At 38.8% G+C, this 18,202-nt stretch overlaps 1 protein-coding gene and 1 long non-coding RNA gene across 7 annotated transcripts in view; one reads left to right on the top strand and one right to left on the bottom strand.

Moving 5' to 3' along the window:
- LOC129211190 (uncharacterized) overlaps positions 1-12,401 on the bottom strand; it is a 57,409-nt gene extending 45,008 nt beyond the window's left edge. Inside the window, exons 1-2 of the long non-coding RNA XR_008578770.1 lie at positions 12,031-12,401; positions 4,531-4,613 (exon numbers count right to left, since the gene is read on the bottom strand). This is a non-coding gene — a long non-coding RNA (uncharacterized LOC129211190). The remainder of the gene's footprint in view (positions 1-4,530; positions 4,614-12,030) is intronic.
- RAF1 (Raf-1 proto-oncogene, serine/threonine kinase) overlaps positions 1-18,202 on the top strand; it is a 79,756-nt gene that overhangs the window by 23,498 nt on the left and 38,056 nt on the right. For 3 of the 6 annotated variants that reach the window (XM_054837813.1, XM_054837811.1, XM_054837808.1), the window contains exon 1: positions 11,617-11,763. The exons of 1 other annotated variant lie outside the window; for it this stretch is intronic. The gene's annotated coding sequence lies outside the window, so the exon portion shown is untranslated. Of the gene's footprint in view, positions 1-11,615; positions 11,764-18,202 lie in introns of those variants that run through there. 2 more of the 6 variants (XM_054837810.1, XM_054837812.1) reach the window with 1 other exon arrangement.

Raw genomic sequence — 18,202 nt, 5'->3', positions numbered from 1 at the left:
TAGATTGGGTGTGAGAGAAGGGGCAGAAACGTGCAGCTGGGCCTGAAAGGGGAAAAAGGGACTGTCCCTTTGGCAGCAGTATAGAATTAGACTGTGTTACACGATTTGTGAAACTGCACCTAAGCCCTGAGGCATAGCAGTGCTCTTACTTTTTCTTTCCAGAGGAGAAACCTGAGGTACAGAGAACTTAACCAAATCCACACTTTTTTTCCATGTGACCGCCAGGAACGTAGCCCAAATGCTGTGATGCAGTGTGAAGCTTTAACCCTCGACAAAAAATTATGAACTGCTTGTCTGCATTATCAGACTTCTGACTTTTTTTTGAGCGCATCATCTGTGATTGTTATGTGGGTTGGTGCTTATGCTGGAAGTGAAAGCTTGTGTCAGGAAATTATGTCCAAAAATGGAAAGTTCTCTAATTAAATATAAAGACTGACTCAGTTAATTCTGTCTGATAGTGTCTAATTCTAGTAAGAATAACTTTCAAAACTTTTTTTAGCCTAATTTTATAAGTTCTATGATTCAAAAAGCCCCCTGCAACCTCTTAATTATAAACAGATAAATGCAGTTAGCATCCTCAGTGGGAAAGCATACTGGGTGGTATACATCTAATGCAGTGCAGGTGATGCAACAACTTTGGAACTGATGGCAGCAGTGAAGGCGGGGGAAGAGAGAAATGTATGAAGGCAGATAGTGATTAAGGCTGCCTGGTAACAGTAGCCTTTTTGCTCTTTGTTTATTCTTGTAATATCAATGGGAAATCAGAATAACAAGTTCAAGTTAAGCTTAAGAATAAAGCAGCTTAGACTGTTTGAAGATAGATGCTAATGTAACTGAAAGCAATTGTATAGCATGTCAACAGTTGCTTCAGCATGACATACTGACATTCATGATGACATTCATTTATTCCAAAATGCTAATGAAGACCAAGGCTGTTATGCCTTGTAGTAAACAGTTATGGTAAGAATAATATCTATATGGCTTATTGCTTTGAAAGTTTTCTACTGCATTAAGTTGTTATGAAAGAGTAATTCTAGAGTCTCTCCTTCTATGGTAAAAGTTTCTTGAAATTGCTATTCTTTCTTTTCCCTGAATGAGGAATGCAGTATTCAATGTGAAAACTACCTTTTTCACAAGAAAATAATTATTTTTAATAACCTATATAAATGATTATTTATAATACTGCTTAACTTTGGTTACCTAGCATTTTATATCCTTGTCGAGTCTTCTTTTATCCTTGTCTTCTTTTATAAAATATTATTTTCAGTATGGTCATCTTTTTTTGAAAGACTGCTTAGGTTTCTAGTCCAGCAGAACTGAATTAACTCAGGATTATCGAATTCTACGGTACTAGCTACTTTCAAGTAGCACGTTCTTACCAAGAACTCAAACTATAAAGTAACTAGAACATACTGGCTTTTTGCCAAATTCCAAGATAGGCTTCCTTGGCAAGCATCACCTCAAATGTTTCATATAAGTTGTTCTACAGCAGGTCCACTTTCCTCCAGGAAAAGCTATTTTATAGAAAGGGAGTCTTAGCAATCCTTACTTCTAGATTACTTTATTGTTCCATATCACTACACAGCAGTAGCATATTTTGTTGTAAATTCTTTCCATTACTCACAAAGCCACACAAACATCTTGGAGCTTTCCTCAGAGAATTCTTAACTTCCTACAAAAACAAGCAACAAAAAGCTACCAGGAAAAGTAACCAGAAGATTTTTAATCACTTGAGACTATTTCCTATCCCTAAGAGAAACTAGCATTTTCCACATGTTTAAGTTAAATACTCAAGTGAATTACATGGCCTGTATTAAATTAAATTAAAGCTATGATCTATCATTTTTTATGAACTATATTGTGTCAAATATGAGAACAGATCCTATTTCTTACCCATTTTCAAAGACTTCCTAGGATTGCTACAGAAATGGAAGTTCTTCTTGAATAGGCCTGGTTTATCTTTTAATCACTTAAATGTGAGATTTAAATCCCATGTTTTAAATAGAAAATACTGGCTAACACATGTGTACAATAACTCAAAGTCTTTAACTTAGACTTTACTGTGGTGACACTCACTGCTCTCCTCCAGATACCAGAGGAATTGGGATATATTGCAATATCAGATTTCACCACTTTGAATATTGCAAGAGCAAATTGTTACACTTATGGTAGTCCATGATGCTAAAGCTTTGCATTGATAATATTTAAATACTCTAGACTGCTTTAAGGTGTGTTCAAATGAAAACATAACTGAACTAAGGCTTGGCACATATCGTTACATATTTGTGCATTTAAAAGTAATGGCCCACCCTGGAGAGAATCCGGAAGCAAAGTGAAATGCCAGGTGTATTTGGAAGAGATGATTTTTATTTCTTATAGTCAACATACCAAATTTAGTAAATCCTGTCCTCTGATACTGACAGGTAAGGACTGATTGATTTATTTTTTTAAATTGCTGTGTGTTCTAAGGTTGTGTTTGGTTTGCTTTTGGTTTTTTGTTGTGGTGTTGGCTTTTTTTATCCCCATCTCAAAATTCTGTGTTAAATCTTGCCTTCCTCCATCTCTTTGAGCTATATGAGGATGACTAGGAAAGCACAATTGTAGAAGTTAAAGGGCAAAGTGTAGTGACTATACATGAAGTTATAAAACTAAACGATCTCAGTAATATGCTTCACTAGGATTCAGTAATATGCTTCACTAGGATAGTATTAAAAATCTGAGGTCTTAGACCTTTGGTTTCAATGGAAATATCTTGAACTCTCCTAGATATAAACAAAGCAGGTGTGAAATATTAATTTATATAATTTGTTATGAATTAAATATAAGGTATCCTGTATTTCAAATATTCTGGAAACTTGCTTATAAAAATATCTATATTTATTTTGAACAAAACTGTGTCTATAATCACCAATACATATTTAAGAATAAGCATAGTTGACTATATGTTATCAAATGCTAAACAAAGCCTGAGGGGGGGAAAGAGGGCAAATAATTTTGCTTGCATTCTTGTCAGCTAAGAGCATGACCCTATTTGAAAACCTGATAAATCAAAATCCATTACTTAGGGAAATAACTTTGTTGCTTTGTACTGAATGTTTCACCAAAATATTTAGTTCAAATAGCTAATTTTGAAGTCCCTGATTCTGAAAGCTACAAAAAGTCAGATAATTTACCCAGAGAGTACTGGGTCAAAGCATGTGAAGACTGCATGCACCCACATAACCAGTATGACCAAAGATCTCTTATTCACCGTATGGCCTTCATAACAGGAGGAAAAATCCACCTCAGTTTTCTTTTAAGACTGTCTTTTGAAAATAGTGTATCTATCAAGGATGTCCTGGGGAGATGTTTCAGCAATTGATCCTCCTCAGATAGAAATAATGCTTTTGAGTTTCACTCCACTTGCCTCAGGAAAGGTTTAACTTCAATTACAGAACCATCATAAAGCACCACTGACCCTATAATACTGCAAGTAATACTCTGGTTAGAATTAAGGTAATAGCATGGCATATATGAAAGAATTTAAATAGTGGTATGTCGAAGTCATCAAACCTCAGGTTGGAATTATAAGTAAATATTTATTATATACTGGCAACAAGAATTTGCTGTTGCTTTCCCTCCACCAACTTTATATATATTAGGGAAAAATAATACCCTCTTTTTTCATTTCCTGTCTGAAAGTTAGCGTGTGAACACAGAATCAGGTTACTTCAATTCACAAAGATGTTAGCAACGCTTACTTTATAAAAAAACCCCAGGGCTTTACTCCCCCAAAAAGATTTTGCTTTTTTTTATTTGGCCTTACTATTAAATAAACTGATGTCTCAGCAATAATGTTTTAGCAGTTACTTAAGTTCTTATGTCACTGTTCTGTTTAGGTGAAATGCAGGAGAAAGGCTTACATAATTTGTTGCTAATGCAAAACTTCTGTCTCCTTAACTTCAAACTTATTTCTGGTGGAATGTCTGAATAAACTAATCTGAACACATCTGAGTATTAGATATACATCTTGAAAGTATTAAAAATACTCAGGTACAACCAGACATGTCGATACTCATTTCTCTGCAATTGCTGAAAGATTTAACAAATCTACTAACACAGCGTACTAGAGTTTTGCAGTGAGGCATAGCAATAGACTTGTATGTTTGCATTCCTTTCACCTGATGTCTTCGCTAATTACTGTTCAAGTAATTTAGTTGTTTTGCTCATAGCATTGTTTTGTATTTTATTATCTTGCAAAAAGAAATTTGAAAGAAGTTCTTACAAAAATAAAGCCAAACCGAACATAATCTTGTATTAGAAGCTTTAAAAATGATGAAATTGACTTTTCCATTGGAGGAAAAGCATACCCTGTTGTATATAATAAATCTGATTACTGCTGTCCAGTCTAAGAGAAATGACTTTGTAACAACAACAAAAAAACCTGAACAAGTGACACAAAACATCTGACCAAAAACACCCCCCCCCTTTATAATCAGAGACTAAATTAGCCATATAAATATACAATGTATTTTGCTTTAAATAGCATACCTACACTGGTGTATCATCCTACAGAGCTTCACATAGGGAAATCTTCTGATGCGTTCTGCTGCTGCCAAGAATAATGCTGATACCTGTAACAGAGATGTGGTCTGTTAGCATTTTCACGAATGCACCTTAGTCTAGTTCTGAAATACAATGTACCAGCATGCTTTAGACAGACATGTTATGAACTTATACTTGTGCAGCTACCAAGCTTAATCAGCTTAATAGTAAAAAACTTTCCCTGTTGTCATATTTTCATTAGTATACTGTCTCTGAAGTTATGTGCTTACAACATAATCTGTCATACCCTTTTAAGCACAATTTGCTATATAGGACATTGAGGTATCAAAGGCTAGCTAAAACATATATTGAAAATATATATTGAAGTATCAAAGGCTAGCTAAAACATGGGTATATTGCCTAAGGTAATGTATGCCTTTGATCACCTATCTTTGTTTATCTGAATGTTTGAGATGAACTTGAAAGACAATGGATAAATAGGCTTGTGCTGAAAGCCAAATACTTTCTTTTTTTCTTACTTTGTGTAGCTTTTTATAACAGAATCCAGTAAATGAGAGTTCCACTTGGCTTAGTACGTGAATATATGCATGTGGCTAAAATGGGCTTTTAATTTGTCTTCTTGCTAGATGCATTGAACCTTTGAATGATAACAGGTATTTATAACCTTATACCTATATTCTAATTAGAAGTCTGGCTTTATCTGGGAACAGCAGTGTTGGAGAGCAGTGTGGATAGATACACTGGCTAGACTGCTTTTGATTCCCTTGTCTCTTAGAATCTACCTTTGATAAAAACCAAGTGTGATGTCAAAAAGCACGTAAGTGAGTGTTTCTGTACACAATACAAACATATGACAACAAGAATACGTTCCTCATCAATATGATAAAAAAAAGTTTGGCTTTTTATAAAGGATCACAACAAATAGGATTTATGAAAAGAAAAAGGGAAGTTTATAATTTTTTTGTTTGCCTATCATCCCTCCATATGTTTTGAACATATATATACACACAGATATAGTCAGACGTATATCTTCCTATTTTACCCTATTGCTACTGATTCAATACTCGTGATTCTTCAAAGAAAACTGAAATTTTACTGTCATTCTAATGTACATTATTACAATGGGTAACTTCTAGAGAAACTAAGTATTGCATGCAGTTCAGTTACCACACACTAGAAATTGTCCATGCACAGGAAAAATAATGCATAGCTTGAGCTCATGCCAAATCAGTTAATCAGTCTCTTTATGTAGCTCTGTATCAGGTATAATAAAAAAATCTTCTGCAGCTGAGCAATTATATATTCATGCTATGTTCTAAAAATCTTTGTCAGGAAAGAGGTATTTATGCTTTGTTATTTTTAAACTGCAATACTCAGCCCTAAATAGATTTTTATTGTGGTTAGACTTTTTCAGAAAGTCAAAATAAACCCAATAAACCAGTTTGGTTAGGTTTCAAAAACAGAACACATGTATAAATCAAAGTGCTGTATTTATTGTCTATGAAGTAGGAATGACTGTTCAAATAGCAACAAATTAAAGCCTAGACTCCCCCCCCAGACTGAGTATTTATTCACTGTGCAGGTGGCACCCATCAGTTCAGTATCTCCACATTAAATTTATAAAACATTATTCTAAAATGAGTTTTCATGCTTTGATATTCTCAGTAGACAGCGGTATACCAATTGACTTAGTACATTTGTCTTATGCTCCTCTTCGAAGCTTCCTAAATTCTGTCTGTGATAAAAGGAATGCTACCCAGATTCTCGATCCTTCTATTGGGAATCTAACTGCTATCCCTCCGACACATTTCCAACTACAGGGAAAAACCACATCTCTGGTTACCTAATAAAATACAACTATACCTGTCAGACACAATTTAACAGAGATCACTTGGAAACCATGTGGCTTTAGTTATTTTTAAATCTTTTTATCTTATCTTTTTTTTTTTTGCAGTCAGCTTGTACTGCATTTGCAAATGGGTAGCCAAGGTCCATAACAGCAAATGAGTTGACGGACAAGGGCTGAGTCATGCAGCAGGGACAATTGTCTGTAAGCAGGAGCTGCGCTTTCAATCTCAGGTTTCAAAGTTATGACCAGCATTCTCATGTGTCACAACTTCTTTTCACACTAAAAGAAAAATAAATCTTGATACTAAGTACTGCAAATGAGTATCTAAAATTCAGGAAAGCAACTGAACTCCTCCCATCTGGAGAAGAGTCTGAGAGAACTGGATGGGGTAGTGCAGGGCCTCTGAATTTTCCTAGAAGCAAATTGCATTGCACTGAAATTGGAGAAGCAGAAATTCTCTGCTGCACAGCATATAAGCCCAGAGACACTGGATATCTATAATACCATAAATTACAGGGAGCATATGGAGCACTGAAAACTGGTAGAGAGTTTGTTGAAAATTTTAGGAATGTTTCATATAAGATTATCAGTGAAGAAAGGCTAATATAACTTTGTTTTTCCCCCAGTAAGAGATTATTGCTTATTGTTTATAGAGCTGCTCTCCCAGAATAACTTATTTATTGCTATAGGGCTTAATGAAAATCTGCTTCAATTTTACACTGAAGTGTTCCCACACAAACCTGTATTGAAAAATCTATTGCAACTGACACTTTCATCAAATATTTTTATTGTTAAATTTATATAAGGACATCTAAAGAACCCTATAAGTATGAATACCTAATAGATGGATTATAGTATTAGAGTCCATTATGGAACAGATTCTGGAAGAATATACAAATCTGTAGAGGATTACAGTCCTTGACATTCCAAGGAATTGCATATGGTTTTTTAGATAAACATGTTTCTTAAATGAAAGTGTTAAAGCACTAAAGAAGAAGAAATGAAAAAATAAAGAGAATGACCGCTTCATTCTGTGTATACATTTAAGTTAACAGATAAGGCAAAACTGGTTTGCGAGCTAACTATGGCACAACGTATTTACCTCAGGCAGTGTGTCTCATGGGGTGTGTGTGTAAAACATGACAAAAGAAACTGTGCATGACAGCTCTTGGTAACCGGCTTAAAGCACTGAAATTGGCTTGACCCTGCAAGTAAATAAATTAAAGTGAATTTAAAAATAGATACTGAAGTATGAAGTAATAGCCACATATATAAGGTTTGCATCAGGCAGTCTATTCTGTATCATAAAATACATGACTTGACTTTACACTGAGACAAAGATTTGCTGAAGGAAATCCTTGGGGGTTAGAATCTGCAGATATGCAAGCCTATGTGACCCCGACTCATAGCCTGACTGACTTCCCCTGAGTTCTCTGGGTGCAGGAATTGCTCAAATGGATCTGCTTCCAGAATTCAGTCTTCCAAGGGAAGTAATGAAGTCACTACATGCTTCATCTATGACTGATGATAAAGACTGAAGCTTTTGGAATGAGGTGGCTTTTGTGTTGTGCCTATGGGAAGTCAGGTGGTGTTTTTGTAAGGAAAAGAAAAGCCCCCAAGATTTAGCTTTGCTATTTGGCTGAAGGGATGCTGAACGGAGTGGAGAAAGGTATGCACTGTAGCCAGCCCAATAGCAACCACATTTAGTTGGATATGGATAAAATAAAAAGTTAAGAGTTTGTTCAGGATAAAACAACAAAAATAATTAATGTGAACAGACTGTGCTATGGCTTCCATTCCAGCAAAACAAGTTTACTGCTTTAACTGCTTCATATATATATATATATATATATATATAAAATGTCCTATTGTTGTAATGTGTGCAATTTAAATTCTTCAATGCATGAAAAAACCCAAACTATAAATTACATTCCACCCCCTCTTCTTTGATTACTTCAGTGACACAGGGAAATAATAAAGTCTTTCAGCTGAACTATAGAATTTAAATGGTTTATGCATCATCATACAAGTAAGGAATATCTTATTTGGAGTACTTCCCTTCTAGGTTGCTATTGCTTGATATGTTCAAGGCCACCTTCTTCATGGCCTCTGTATTATGGGGGAATAAGGGAATAATTTATAGCATATATCAAAATAACATGCAGAAGTACAATGCTTTGAATGCAGCTCAGATTGAATAACCGTGGATGGTTAAAGTGGCAAAGTTTGTCTATGGCAATCCTTGGCTTGAGGAGTAAGGGAGTAAGGTTTGATACCCAAAATTCCATAATAAAGTATGTATATACATTTCTTCTTTTTCCCAGCTAGCTTTACACTTCTAATTCTTGCTACTCATTCTTCTGAGGCTTATAGGTATTTTATGTACTAAAGATACAGTTAAGGTTATAGGATGCCACTTAAAACACTTTATACTCTTTGAGACTCCCCAAGTAATCACAATTAAGTAGACCAGGACATGAATATTGCACATAGCAAACTGAACCACAATAAATAATAGGTTTAACTTTTACATGCTTCTTTTCAGCAGTCAATATTAACACTTTTCTCAAATACGGTCACTCAGCATCATCCATGCCATTTTTAACAATAAGGAAACTGAAGTCTGTGAAGCTGAGATGTCTTTGCCTGTGTGACGTACCCACCGCATGAAAGGGAGTTCCCAAGTCTACAACCACTAGACAGATTTGCCTAATATCTCAAGATAATAGTTGCTGTCACCAGCCCACTCTAAACCCTAGTGGTGCTCGTTCTCATTCTCTTTCTAATCATTCCTCAGCCTGTTTTTTATAGAAAACACATCAGATGGTGAAAATGTAAGATTTGATTACATGCCTGGACAAATGAAAGTCTAATACCTGGACACTCATGTGTTAAATATATTGTAAACCCAACCACTAAACACAAATATAAAACAGATCAACCTCAGGAAGAATGCTAATAACTTTCAGTTTATTTTGGAAAGTTTGTTCAATTTTTGTTTCCCTTCTACTTTAGTGCTGCAATGTTTGAGTTTCTTTGCTTGGTTTCCTTGTTTGCTTTTTTTTTCCTTGTAATTATTGTATTTCTTTGCATGTGCTACATTATTTACCTATCTGAAATTTGGCTTGCTTTTCTCCATAGCTGTGTTCATTTGTTCCATGACTACAATCCTTGATCTTTCTACTCTTTCTTTTAAAAGAGAACTTTAAAACTTTATGTCAAAACCACCTCTTCTTGAGGTGGTTACCCCTCTTTTCTTTCCCTTTTTCTTTTTAAGCTTTCCATGGCATGTTCTTATTCATATTGTACATTGTAATATTTCAAGCTCCTTTTGAGTATTTTGCCAAAATCTGTACTACTCTCTACTATATTACATGGATATACTCAGTTTTAACCCATGTGAATATTTATTGTACACGCTGCTCTGAGTTTGTTTCTCCCGGGCCAACTCCTGCAGTCAGATACATGGATATGACTCCTGTTAAAGTAAACTGTGTACGTGCATCAGAGGACTCCTTCAGTTTAAATGTGACACTTAAATGCTATATAGTAGCTTTTCTCTTGAAAAGAATGATTCACATTCATAAATTTTGTCCTTGGTCGATATCTTCTTGGTTTGGATTTCTTTTTCTGGTGTTTTTTTTGGTAAGCCTGAGCCCATGGCAATGGGGAAGAGACAAAGAAGAGAATAAGCGTTTTTCCTAATAGAAGGGTTGAAAACTCCATGTAGTCTGTCTTGTAAAAGAGTGCTACAAAAGTTTAGTTAAATCTTTCTTTTAGCAGTACCCTCTAAACTGAAGGCATCATTACACTGGAATAAGAGGATAACTTCTAGAAATATGGGAATAAAGTACTGAATCACAGTATTCTAGAGACATGGAAATTTCTGTTTCAGCCTTCTAGAGCTCCTGGTTGCCATCCCCATTTCAATCTCCCATTACTTGGCAACCTCACCTCTTCCTGGAGGCACCAGTAGCTAAAGACTTTGTGTATATTTTTTTTTTCTTATTTTGTGCTTTGGAGAGGCAAACCCAACAGTGCTGCTTTTTTCTTGCCCTTGCTACGCCTCTATGAGGTTAATGTGACTTTAGCTGAACTCAAGCATTGGTTCATATGAGAATAAACCTTCTTCTGTAGAGAAATCCCAAATAAGGGTGAGAGAAGTTTGCTGGAGGCTCTTTTTAGAGAAGTGCTTATTTAATTAACAATTAATGTAACTTACATGACTGTAAATGCAAACATGTATGCTCTTTAAGAACAGTTCTAGGAGAAGTGTTTTACTTTGCAGTGGCTATGCTTAGAAGTTTTGTTTTGGGATGATAAATTAACTGTTTACTGTGCAGTGCTGAGCATTTTCAAAGCCTGACCTAAAATAGGTTAGTTTGTGGTGCACTGGCAGTACCTTAACAGACAGCAGAGCCCTTCAGTATCTTTACTTTGACACGGAGGCTGTGCTGAGTTATACACAGGGCAGTGCTGTCTGACAGCTGTTCCCTGTCTTCTCCAGGAAAAGAAGTTGCACGCTATTTTTTTTAAAAATTTCTCCCCAGCTACCTTTCCCAGCAGTTCACACCCCACCCCTCTCAGCACGTACCGCCCCTTGGGAATTTTTGCCTGTTCCCTTCAGAAACAGGCTTTGCCTTTGAGCAGGTAAGACTTACGGGCTCTATTCTGGAAGCGCGGCTGAGGCAGGTGTCGGCCCGGGGAGGGGGCGGCCCTGCCCGCGGGGCCCCGCCGCTCACACACCCGTGAGCCAGCTCTGCCGATATGTCCCGCTTAATTAATTGTGAAACCACCAAGAGATTTAGCCTAGGCAGGGCTGAGCGGGGGACGCGGGGTTGCAGGGAGGCGACTGTAACGCCGGGCTGGCGGCAGCGCCGCGGGCGCCTCTGCAGGACTGACTGAGGGCAGCCGGCTCGGTCGCCCCGGCAAGGTCCGCTCCATCTCCCCCGGCGCGGCGGCAGAGCTCATCCCCCCCCCCCTCCAGCTCGGTTCCCGAGCAGGTGGGGGAGAAAGGAGAGAGGCGGCGGGAGCACCTCACCTCCCTCTACGGCCGGGCGGGGGCAGCCCCGGCACCTCAGCCGCTCCCGCCGCTCCCAAATGGCGGCCTGCAGAGGGGGCGGGGGCGCGGAGAAGAGCGGGCTCTATCGACAGCTCGGCGCTCTGCGGTCAGGCCGAGAGGCGGGGAGCAAGAGGACGGGAAAAGAAGGAGAGACAGGCGAAAGGAAAGGAGCCGAGTACCGAGAGGTCGATGGGCGGAGGATAAATGTCTCGCTGAGTGTGAGGCCGCCATTTTAGATGAGGAACGAAACGAACGGCGCCGAGTGGGACAAGAGCCTGGAGGGAGCCGCCGGGAGGGAGTGACATAGGTAGGAGCGGCGTTGGGCTGGTGAGCGGCAGAGGACAAGGCAGGGAACGAGGGGGAGGAGGGCTCCCCCTTCTCCCCTTTCTCTTCGGCTCTCCCTTCCTCGGTGCTGGCGCCTGGATCGGCGCCGGCTGCTCCCAGCGGCGGCTCAGCCCCGGGCGCACCGACCCGGCCGCCGCCTCGGCCGTGAGGGAAACTAGCGCGGGGGAGGGCGGCCGCTCGCCCCCTGGCAGGGACCGGGGGAGGAAGGAGGAATCGGCCGTCTCCGTACCTGCGCGTCGCGGCTCATCGCGGAGCCCTTTGCAGTCGGATCGTTTCGTGCGCGCCGCCTCCCCTCCGCAGCCGGGGCCCGCGTCCCTGCCGCGGGGCCGCCCTGTCCGCTGCGGGGCCCGGGCGGGGGCTCCCGCCTCGAGAGGAGAGGTTGCGCGGCGGCCCGGCCCGGGGAGCGGGGAAGGTGCCAAAAAGTCTGGGGTGGGGGGGCTGCTGAGGCCCGTCGCGGCCGTGGCAGGTCAGGTGGGAGGGGAGGTGTGTCGTGGCCGCCGGCTGTCAGTGCCAGCGCGGAGCCCCGGGGCCGGAGCCACCCCCCCGGGGGCTGGCGGGGGCGATGCGCGGCCGAGGCGGGTGTGCCCCAGCGCTGGGGCGGCCAGCGGGCGGGATGAGCAACGGGCATCCAGGAGCAAGCACCTGGAACGGTGCCCTGGTCGAGGGCGGGGGGGATGCCCAGCGGTGGCTCCGCTTGCCCGGCCTCCTCGGGTCTCCGCTTCGCTGCTGGCAGCTTTGTCCCTCCTGTGCTTCCAGCGGGGACTCCCTAATCTCCTGTTACTTTGATCTGCTGTCTTCTGAACCGAGAACGGAAAATGCGTTTAAGTTGTATTAGCGTCACTGAATGCATTCTGCTAAGGCATTCTTCGGTTTGAGCTGCTTGCTTGATTTTGTTTTGACTTGGATTCAGTTTAAAAAAAGACATTTGAAAACTGGAGTAAGATTCTCTAGTTTTCCAATTTCTTCCAAATGGTTACAACTTTGCTGTGTTTAAGTTGTGTGACTCCGGAGGCAGGGCTTGATGATTGTGCTGTTTCTGGACTCTTTTTTTATCTGTAGTCTAAGTATACACTCAAATAACCTGCCCATGCTAACAGCAGCACGTCTCTTTTCCATTGTTCATCTTGCCTACATCAGGCTAAATAATAAGTGTAGATTTTTTTTTCCTTCTTAGCCTTTAAGTGACATCCATAAATACAGAGACTTTACCTGGGACAATGAGACCTCAAAACCAGTTGTAGTGGAATTGCTACAGCACAGTGTGCATTCCAGATGCAATTGTAGGTTGTTGTAGGTATGCAGAACAAAAAGGGTCTGTAATGGAGTAAAACTAAGATTCTTCAAAAAGCAAAGCTAACTTAAAATATCTGAAAATAGTTTTGTACAAAAGACTTTTAAAATGTTTTTTGTTTTAATGTTTGTGAAAAAACTCAGCTCCAATTATTGCATAAAGGATCACTGCAAAAACTAGGATACCATTTGAATGGATATACTTGTCCCTTAGGACGCATCTACAGTGTTGGTACGGAAGATTAAATTGGTGAATATGAGAGTTAATTTCAGGCAGTTCAGCTAAATCTGTTCTGCAGACACCCATTCAAAACGGTAGCGGCTTTAATTTAGTTAGTCTTAATGAATATTTTTTGTAGCTAAACCCTAAGGCTACAATTAATCATAAAAAGGTATGGATCTGTATGTATGATCATGAAATGGGTGATTGATTAATATGGTAAGCAATTTAATCTTGGGTTGTTAAATCAGATGTGAACTAGCTTACTTGGGTTGGAGCAACGGTGCTTTCAGAAATCTGGAATGTGTTTTTCATACGGTTTGTTGCCATACTTAATATCTTCAGGACTGGACAACTTATTGTGCAACACTGCTGACTAACCTGCTTTGAAAGAAAATCTGGAAGTAGCAGAGAAAATATCTATTTTTTTTCCAAAGAAGATATAAGCCTCTATTTTTTTCAGTTGAATGCCTTTGGTGTGTACATAAAGTTTTTTATTCTTTAACAACAACAAAGCTTGTTCAAATTACATATGAAGTTACTTCTGTCTCAGGGCCTGAACTTACTACAACTTATTAAAATAACTCATATTTTATAAACCACAGACATGACCCATGGAAATCATTGGTCAGCACTTCTTGGTACGCTAAATCAGCACTAGTTTCTTCTGGGACGTGTACTCCTTTCCTCCCCCCCAGTTTGTTTATTTGGCTCCCTCACTGTTGGGAAACCAGGAGTTGAGGAAAAAACAAGTTTTCCTTGTTTTCTGTCTTTGAAAACAAATTATATTGAGATGATGAGAGCTGTTGGTTCGAACACTTCTGTACGAGATGGAACCAAAAGCTGTTAGTTTGAATTATTATGTATAAATAAGTCTAAAAATCAGTTAGTTTCAAATGCAGGAGTTGTGCTGATAAATTCGCTTTTGTGTTATGGACACAGAATGTTTAAATTATTTTTACATTGCTGATAAAGTTATGAGAGCAAATGAACTAACAAAGTCTAGTTCAATACAGATTTGTATGTGAGCCTCTGATCATCTCTGCTGCAAACATAGCGTCTTTCTCTTCCGTGACACCTTCAGTGTCACGCTTTTGTAATACCTCTAGCACCCCTTCCTTCCCCATCTTTGATATTGCCTTACTTAAACACTCTCTAGATTTTTTTTCTCCTTTCTCGTGTTGCTTGTCTACCTTCTTGGCCTGCCAGCTAGGCAAGAGGGAAGGCTTTTTCTTGGTTTGGTTCCGTCACATGCTGCTGTAGCTGGCACACCAAAGGTTTGTGCTGTGGTGCCCCAGCTGATGAAGAGGCAAGGAGAGCAAAGGGTTCTTCCGTACTTTGGCTTTCTCTTTCCGCAGCCTGTGGGAATTTTGTATTCTTGATGCCTGTACCTAGCTGTCGAGTTGAAATAAGCTAGTCTGTCCAAGAGTTGCTGGAGGAGAGGCAGGACATCTGGGTGGCATGATCACATAAGACCAGTTGCCTGGGAAACAAGGGTAACGTGTTTTTGTTGAATTTCCAAAACTTCCATGCACATTCAGCTTGAAACAAATGAATAATTGAAAAGGATGATTGTTTTGTAAGAAATAAGTTCCTGGGCCATCATCTAACTTAAAAATGCAGAAATCTAAAGGCTGTGTAACTATGTGAAGAGAAATAGAGGTGAGTGCTTAATTCTCATAAAAACATCAAATTGCATAATTCAAAATTATCTTTAGTTGGGGAAATAACAATACACAGAATAGTCAAAGCAAGATTAAAACTTGCGATTTAACTAAAATTTCAAGCATGGTAATTTAAGCACAAGTTTCACCTAAGCTTAATTTATAAATGAGCAGATGTGTTTAAATCTGGATTGTACCGATTTTGATTTTGTGTAATTGCTTATGCAAAGCCTTTCAGTATTTTCTGATATGAAGTATATCCATTGTGTGTTGAGTAAGGTTGTGGAAATATTTTGTTAGCTCTAGAAATAAATTGAAAGATGAGTTGATGTTAACACTAGGAAATCAGGTAAAAATGCTAGTTTTGACAAATTAACAAGATATTTTAGCAATGAGCATGCATTAGCTTATGAGTTTTGAGACAGCATGAAGTTCTTACTCTGTATGGTATTCTGTATGGGTAATCCAGATACGTATTTAATGATGTTCCGAGTTTTTGTGAAAAGAAAGTCTGTTTTGGACACAGTTCTGTGAATAATTCTCAGTGCTCTGTTGGCTCTTGCTGCGTACACTATTTTTTGTAAACAACAATTTTGCTTTGAAAAGCAGCTGGCGCACATTTATTCCTTTAGTGACTTGAATATTGTGTTTGTACTATAAATGTCATCTGTTTCACACAAAGTTGATTTTATTGCAGCAGTGTGTACTGACCTTTTACAGTTTAATAGAATATGGTCATCTTGTGTACTGAAATGCTGCAATGCATACAGTAGATGAAGATAAACAAAGTGCTGGTCTTGAGTCATTTGTAAACGAGTAAAGCATTTTCTTGGTAGACTTCAGAGCTAGGAATTATCACTGATAATAAATAGAATGTTTACATAAATGAGTATCCTTTTTCCAGGGTTTTAAGTGACATAGTCAATGTGATGGAATTACACGTTTTTCCAGAGGTTTTTGCTCGCTTACGGGGAATGGCAGGCTTTTTAGAGCTAAGATTTTAACGCACAAAACCTCTGGATCCATATAGGACAACATGGTGGCACATACAGGTCATTGGATTTGTTTGCAGTTGCAGGTGTGTCTGTGTCCTGCCATTTCTCCTGTGCATGTTCCAAACGTATCCTGCACGCTTGCGTAAATGAAGCAGAGAAGTAGCACGGTTAAATCAAAGCTGATTGGTTTTAACTTCAGGCAAAAGAGTTTTAGAATTGCCTTGCAAATAATCTGTGCATGTGGTGAGTGTGTAAGTGACTCTGCCTTGTTTTCTTTGCACTATCTGAAAATCTGCAAATGGGACCTGTATCTCCAGCTCTTCTGATATAAGCCCCTTTTTATGTTGTTGTTGTTCTCAGTTTCATTGCTCTGTGGAATCATTTCACTTGCTGTGTTGTGGCTCTCTGCAGATGTTGAGTTGATTATGGTAGCGCTGCCTGTTTTCTCTTACTGCTGCATTACATTGCTTCATTTCAGATTTGAGCTTACGTTGCATACTTGTTATTGGTTTGACCCTAAAATATTTCATTTCTGACAAACAGCTGACAAAAGGGTGTTAATTAATATTGCATTCCAATTGAAATACGTAGTATCGGTTAAGAGCAGTTGAGACATCTTGTATATTTTTAGTTCACAAGCTAGAGGGAGGTTGCTTCACTAACTTGCAGCTGGGTGTGGCATGGGGTTAACCATATTAATTAAAGCTGGCTCAAAGGTTTAGACTTTAAAAAATGGCTCAGAGCCCCCATTCTAGTCTTGTTACATACATTTTTTCACTATAAAACAAGCTAGAGTTTTGAAAATGAGTGTTTTAGAAACACCTAGCTGGAGAGACTAGCAAGAGGGAGATGCGAGGTAGTGCAAAAATAGAAGAAAGATGTATTTAATGCCTTTGTACCTTTGTAAGGGTAACATTTCGGTATACATTGAGAAACTTTAATATATGACTAATCTTCCTTTTTATTTTTCTGTAGTGTTTTTTATTTTGCTAGTCATTTGCTTGCAGTATATGTCCCTGTCAGCTCTATCAGTAATTTGAGCTAGTTTTTTGCATATTCTACTTTCTTGTTCTATTCTCAATCATTTAACAATGTTTGCTCAAAGTCTGGTCATGCTTTCAGTATTTTCTAGAGTGGTCTTTTTGGTCTGTTAGCATACCACAAAAAGCACTGCTCGCTCTTTACTCTCTTCCTACCTGTGGAAGAGATGAAGTGTGTCTCCCCCACCGTGACTGCTTGTTGGACAAACAAGTAAATAATCAACTTTTTTGCTTTATTCTATCATTTTCCCTGTGTAGATGAAACTGCGTGTGAGGTTTTTACTTAAGAGTGAAACTGAAGGAAGCATAGTGAAACAGGTGAAGATACATGTACTCCCTTTTGTTTGCATGGAATTGTTACAGGAAGGTAGGAGCACAGAGGGATAGTCCTGCAAAGTAATAGCCCAAATGTAGGGAGGACCATTAGACTGGAAGCTTCAATGGTGGCAGTGTTGCTGGGAAGAAAAAATACTATAATATTTTAAGATTTTTTAAAAAAATTCCTAATTTGCTGTTAAAAAAAAATGCTAGCTACGTTATTCCCAAATGATTCTCATAGAAAATAAAAATATTTTTAAAAATTTCTTGTAAAAGGAAAAGCAAGGTAGATTTTAATTCCACTTAATGTGGAGGTGAAAGAGCCTGAAATTACTTCTCTAGGTTCCAGTTGAAAAGGTCTATTTGATATATAGTAACAACTTGATTTTTTTTTTTACTTTGTTTTAGAAACCTTATTCTAAGTTTCAGTGAAAGTTGGTCATAGTTATGACACAGGATGAGACTCCAACTTCAGAGTCCATAAAACCTTCTTTTAGAATTCTGTAAGTTCAGAATTTACCTAGCAATTGTTAATGCCAAGGTTAATGTCAGGTAAATATTTTCCTTATTTTAATAATTTCTGATAGAATTTGAATTCCTTCAGGTCTAATCTATTTCATAAGCCCATTAAAATACCTTTCTTTTTCTTTAATCAGCTCTTTATTTGAGCACATCTTTGTTGTAATTTTATGGGTGTTTTTGTAAAACCTGTATTGTAAAACTCATGCATTAAGCATGGCAAATGTGTCTAAACGCTATCTGCTTTTGAATTCGCATGAGACCTATGTATATTTCTTCATATAGCGACACAGTATTGGGGCTGCTGTGTGCAAATAAGAAACGTATTTTTGATTACGGCAGTACTTTCAAACTT

The sequence above is a fragment of the Grus americana genome, chromosome 11 (genome assembly GCF_028858705.1).
Source record: "Grus americana isolate bGruAme1 chromosome 11, bGruAme1.mat, whole genome shotgun sequence".
Lineage (NCBI taxonomy): Eukaryota > Metazoa > Chordata > Aves > Gruiformes > Gruidae > Grus > Grus americana.
The sequence above is the reverse complement of the archived record's forward strand: the minus strand, read 5'-3'. Positions and strand labels throughout refer to the sequence as shown.